Source organism: Oncorhynchus tshawytscha, linkage group LG01, assembly GCF_018296145.1.
Source record: "Oncorhynchus tshawytscha isolate Ot180627B linkage group LG01, Otsh_v2.0, whole genome shotgun sequence".
NCBI classification, from domain to species: Eukaryota; Metazoa; Chordata; class Actinopteri; order Salmoniformes; family Salmonidae; genus Oncorhynchus; species Oncorhynchus tshawytscha.
In genome coordinates, this window is record NC_056429.1 from 7,460,725 (window position 1) to 7,466,724 (window position 6,000).

The following is a 6,000-nucleotide window of genomic DNA, read 5'->3' on the forward strand; positions in this document are numbered from 1 at the left end:
CCCTGGGAATGACCATAGAACAGCTTTGTACAGACCTCCTTGGCCCCAACACACAGCACAGTAAGACACCAGTATTACTACTGTATAACTAGTACAGTGTAACTGGTAGACGAGCAAAGAGGAGGTCTGCAAGGCCCTGGGAATCACCACAGAACAGCTCTGGACAGACCTTAGCCCTTAGAACCCAAACCGTACTGTGTGTGCAGACTGGGATATGTTATTTTCCCAACAGTTCATTCTCCACATCTGCCTTTCCTGCTGTCCCTCCTCGCGAACCGTCTCCTCCATATATTTTCATACTGTCTACTAAAGGTAAATGACCAATTAAATAACAGGTTTGACCTGGTATACCTGTCCTCTCCTCCCAGTGACCCAGTTCAAGCTGTACCAGTGGGCCAGGCATGTATACGGCGATGTGGCGTGGTGCTGCGGTTCAAGAGCGTGTGTGATGAAACTCCCACCGCCCCGAACGGCGTGCAGAGTCTAGGAGACCTAATGAAGCAGAGCCATGCTAGCTGCAGAGACCTGTACGAGTGCAGCTGTCCAGAGCTGGACTAGCTGGTGAAGATATGTCTGGGAGTCCAGCATCAGCGGGAATGACTTCATTATCTTAGCAAACAGGCAAAACCGGTTGACATTACAACAACGTCCTTTCAACCAAATAATGTGACAGTTTCTAGGTGTAACGACGTCATGTCAACCAAATGATGTGACAGTTTCTAGCTGTAACAACGTCATGTCAACTAGTTTTCACTGGGTAGTTATTACAATGAAAATGTTGCAGATTTCACAGGCTATCTATCCCGTAGTTGTTTGCCAAATGAATGCTACCAACTTATATGCATTGTGCATAACATTACTGTAAAAGCACTTTGTGACAACTGTTGATGATAAATGGGCTTTATGCATACAACTTCGTTCAATTATTGATTGATTGACATACACTGATGACACGGATGTAGCCGGCTTGCTGGAACCTTATGGTACTTCCTGTCTCCTCTCTCTCTCCACTCCAGGCAGTCAGGCGCGGTGGGGTCGTGGCTAACCGGAGCAGGCTGGGGAGGCTAACCGGAGTAGGCTGGGGAGGCTGACCAGAGCAGGCTGGGGAGGCTGACCAGAGCAGGCTGGGGAGGCTGACCGGAGCAGGCTGGGGAGGCTGACCGGAGCAGGCTGGGGAGGCTGACCAGAGCAGGCTGGGAGGCTGACCGGAGCAGGCTGGGGAGGCTGACCGGAGCAGGCTGGGGAGGCTAACCGGAGCAGGCTGGGGAGGCTGACCGGAGCAGGCTGGGGAGGCTGACCAGAGCAGGCTGGGGAGGCTGATCGGAGCAGGCTGGGGAGGCTGACCGGAGCAGGCTGGGGAGGCTGACCAGAGCAGGCTGGGGAGGCTGATCGGAGCAGGCTGGGGAGGCTGACCAGAGCAGGCTGTGAGGCTGACCGGAGCAGGCTGGGGAGGCTGGGGTGGCTGACCGGAGCAGGCTGGGGAGGTATTTACAATTTGACGTGAAATGTGTTTCTTCAGGTTTCACCTTTTCAGTATTGGCATGCAAAAATTACACTTTGATGATTCTGGAGTTTCAATAGCAATGATAATCAAAGCTAGCCAGGTCCCAGACCTGTTGTCTCCTTCTATAGCCTGGTCCCAGATCTGTTGTCCCCTTCTGTAGCCTGGTCTCAGATCTGTTGTCTCCTTCTATAGCCTGGTCTCAGATCTGTTGTCTCCTACAATAGCCTGGTCCCAGATCTGTTTGTGCTCTTGCCAGGTTCATTATCAAGCCAAACTTGAGGAGTTGGCATGATAGCACAAACAGTCTGGCTCTCAGGCTAAATCAAAGCCTTCTATTTTGAAAACAGAATAAATAGAGGGTTGTAACTAGGAACTAGAGTTGTAACTAGGAACTAACTTTTTTTTACAAGAAGGGGAATTTGCTTTGTACTGTGAGTGTGGGGATGTTTTCATTTAGTAAGGGACTGTGCTATAGATACATACAATGATTTCCCACTACATTCCTTCCATTTCTGTGTATGTTGTATGTTTGAAGGGATTAAGAAGTAAAGGGATATTGTTTACTTTGTCTGGCTGTTCTATTTGTCTTGTTTCCACGGAAATAGACCATGAACACAATATGAACAGCTGTATAGTTGTATAAAAATGCACTGCCATTGAAAAACATGATTTCCAAAGCAGCAGATTTCCAAACATTAATAAATAAAATGATGGAGTTTCAGTTTGTCGGTAGAAACAAATGTAAAATAAAACGATACATCTGCAATAAAAGAAAACAATTAATTTATTTAACTAAAAAATAAAATTAAACAAATATTTTCAATGTTAACAAATGTACATGATAAATTATTGAATAGAATTATAGCGCACACCGTATCGGCCTAAGGGGGAAAAAAAACATAATTCCTCTTTTGATTGTGGAAACGGCATGTCCTCTGATCTGGCAGACACGGTGTCTGAGTGTTGGACTGTGACCCTGGCTATCAGTAAATAAATAAAAAATACAATTGTGCGTCTGGTTTACTTAATATAAGGATTTTTTAAATTACCTTTGATACTTCAGTATATTTTAGCAATTACATTTACTTTTGGTACTTAAATATATTTAAAACCAAATACTTTTAGACTTTTACTCAAGTAGTATTTTACTGGGTGACTTTCACTTTTACTTGAGTCATTTTCTATTTAGGCATCTTTACTTTTACTCAAGTATGACAATTGAGTACTTTTTCCCCCATTGGCTGTGCTACAGAAGGCGATATATCGATCCTCTAACACGGGACTAGTAAAGGCCCAGTGCACTACTTTTGTGGGAGTAAAAAAGTGTTCTTTTTTTTTCTACTGAGAAATACTATAACAGTAAATGAATAGAGACATTCACTACGATAAAGCTGTCTCTAATAATCTAATAGCGTACCTACCGCGGACCTTTGACAAATAAATCTCTGTGTGAAAAAGGCATCCCATGGTCTGTTTTGTCATCGAGCTTAATCTATTCCAAACACTAACGATAACAAGATGATGCCAATAATCTAGGTCGTCTAGTATCGTCATATACCAACTGATCGATTTATCTCACCACACCGGCAATTAAGGAGAATGAGAGGCTCAATTGAAAGATGTTACCAAACTGCTGTATTTGAAGCACGACTGCCCAGTTTTCCTGATGTTGCTATGGCATTCAAGCTGTTTTTGTTTTGTTTTACCATCCCTCATCATTAAAGTGAAGGAGGAAGATGTCGACTCATCTGCAGTTCTGGAGAATCTGTGCATTTCTCTCACTACTGCTAGCAGAACTAACGATAGCTTCACTTTCCTATGGTAATGAGGAGCCCTTCAAAATAAAAGCCCCCATTTCAAAACATTGCAAGGTGAATAACGCATTCAAAATACAGTATATTACATTTTAATCAATGTCAATTCGTATTGTGCTTATAAGCAAATGCAAGAAGGAATTTTAGTTTAAAAAAAAAATCAGACATGGAAAAATACAACGTTCAGACTGGTATGTTAACAATATTGGGCTTATAGTGAAAAAAAAAACGATTATTTGTGCTGATGTAAAAGTGGGGTTGGGAGTAGTCTGTAGGGTCTGTAGAATCTAGATATGGTGTCATTTCATGGGGCACTGAATAATACAGAGTGTTGCTGGCTTTTCAATTAATTTTCCCATTCACTGTGTTGGTGGTGCTCATAAAATGTATCAGAACTTCAAAATGGAAATGTGTAGTGCTTGTGGAGTATATTGTTCCAAACGTATACGGTTGTAAGACAATGAAGGACAGCAAAAACTTCTTGATTTGAGGAATCTTTACTTTGGTATCCATCCAGGCAGCAGAGCAGAAGACAGCAGCAGCAATGAAGCAGTGCAACCATGTTCTGAGTTTGCCCTCAGCTCTGGGTAGTGTTTTAACTCTTTGATCTCTGCCCCAACCTGAAGAACCAATCTAATCAATAGCATGTGCATGTTTTACTTGTATGTTAATTGCTTTGATAGTTCCTGTCACACCAAACGTGATTCCTCACCATCACTGGGTGTGGTGAGATGTTCTCCAAATGAATTACCTGATAAAGCAAACTGAATATTCCTTACACAGTAAAGGCTTCATGAGCTTAGTTCAACTGTCGATAGCCCATCAAAACCCAACATATAAGCTTGTTTTACTACAAATTTTTGTAAACAAAGTAAATGTAAACAAATACTGTAAAGCTAAAAAAAAAAAACATGGTTAAAACTATCATTTTGATATCACGGATGGTCAGTCCTTGCATCCATAGCTCTGTCTATGAATTTGAAAGTGGTACATTTCTCCAAGTCCCAAAATCCAAGTCCTAGAGGCAAATATTGTATTTGTCAGGTCAAGAGGTTGACCTGATTACAATTTTTTGGAATATGTCAAGGCTGGTCTAGGGATGTGTAAAGCCAAGGCACGGCCAGCAACATCAGACATCAGGTTAATCTAGGTTGTTATGAGATATGCCAGTCTATCATCGTTTACATTGAAGCAATTTGCTTTTCAACTTAAACACCTACTTGTAGGCCCACTTGGCATCTCCATTAGGGCAAGAGTAATGCCTTTACAGTGGAATGCAGTGGTGCCAATGGAATGGACAGAGCAAAAGGTCAGCAGTACTTTAATCTAGACAAAGGCCTAAAACAGGTATGTCTGTCTGTTAGCACTTCATGTAATGACAAACCAGCTTTCCATTGTGTTTTTTGCGTCTCATGTTGATATTGGTATTTGGGTCAAAACTACATTTTTAGTACTTTGATGCAATCAGGGCCCTGCTCAAGTAAACATGGGGACATTTTTCACCTAGTCGGTTTAGGGAATCGAACACAGCAACCTTTCGGTTACTAGCCCAAAGCTCTTAACCGCCCATCTAGCCACCCTGCACAAGAGCACGATGACTCCAGACCCCTCCGAGTGATCATTTCAAACCTTAATTCCCCTCACTTCTCACGTTTTTATCTAAGATCTTACTGGAACAGTGTTGTGGACTAAAAGATGAAATCACATTTATATGCTTTTGGGCAACGTATTTGTAGAAAGGCTGACAACGTTCCATTCTAAAATGGCAGCTGTCCATGGTTCTGATATGTGTGCCACTGTTCAAACGTCAACCTAAAGCTACAGTAGCAACATGACCTAGCGTTTTGTCCTAACTCATCTGTTTTGTATTCTAGGGATTTTAGTGAGTAGACTGGCATCTGCAACTAGATGCGTTTTTTTTCCTTCTATAAGCCATTATGCAATGCATATGCAGTATATTGCATTGCAGGAAATGGAGTGAGTGGAGTAAGGAGTCACACGCACTCTGTATGAAACCCGTTGCCATGCACAATAGACCAATGTACGTTTTGTAGACTATATATTTGCATTAAAAGTGTATTTTCTAAAGAAATGCTGGTACACATAATACAATAATAAAAAATATAAGTATGTTCAATTATCCATACATTCTTTTAAAGGTGGTTGCAAACAGTTGTACTGCACAAGAGTACAAAATAAATCCACATCCCCAAGGTTTAGCACATCTTTGTAAAGGGTCCCATTCTGTGAGCTTGTGTGGCCTACCGCTTTGTAACTGAGCCGTTGTTGCGCCAAAACGTTTCCACTTCACGATAACAGTACTGACAGTTGACCGGGGGCAGCTCTAGCAGGGCAGAAATTTGACGAACTGACTTGTTGGAAAGGTAGCATCCTATGACGGTGCCACATTAAAAGTCACTGAGCTCTTCAGTAAGGCTATTCTACTGCCAATGTTTGTCTATGGAGATTGCATGGCTGTGTGCTCGATTTTATACACCTGTTAGCGACGGGTGCAGGTGAAATTGCCAAATCAACTGATTTGAAATGGTGTCCACATACTTTTGGCCATGTAGTGTAACGGTAATATATTGTATTTTTGGAATGTATTCAGACCCCTTCACTTTTTCCACATTTTGTTACGTTACAGCCTTATTCTAAAATGTATAAAATAAAATACAATTC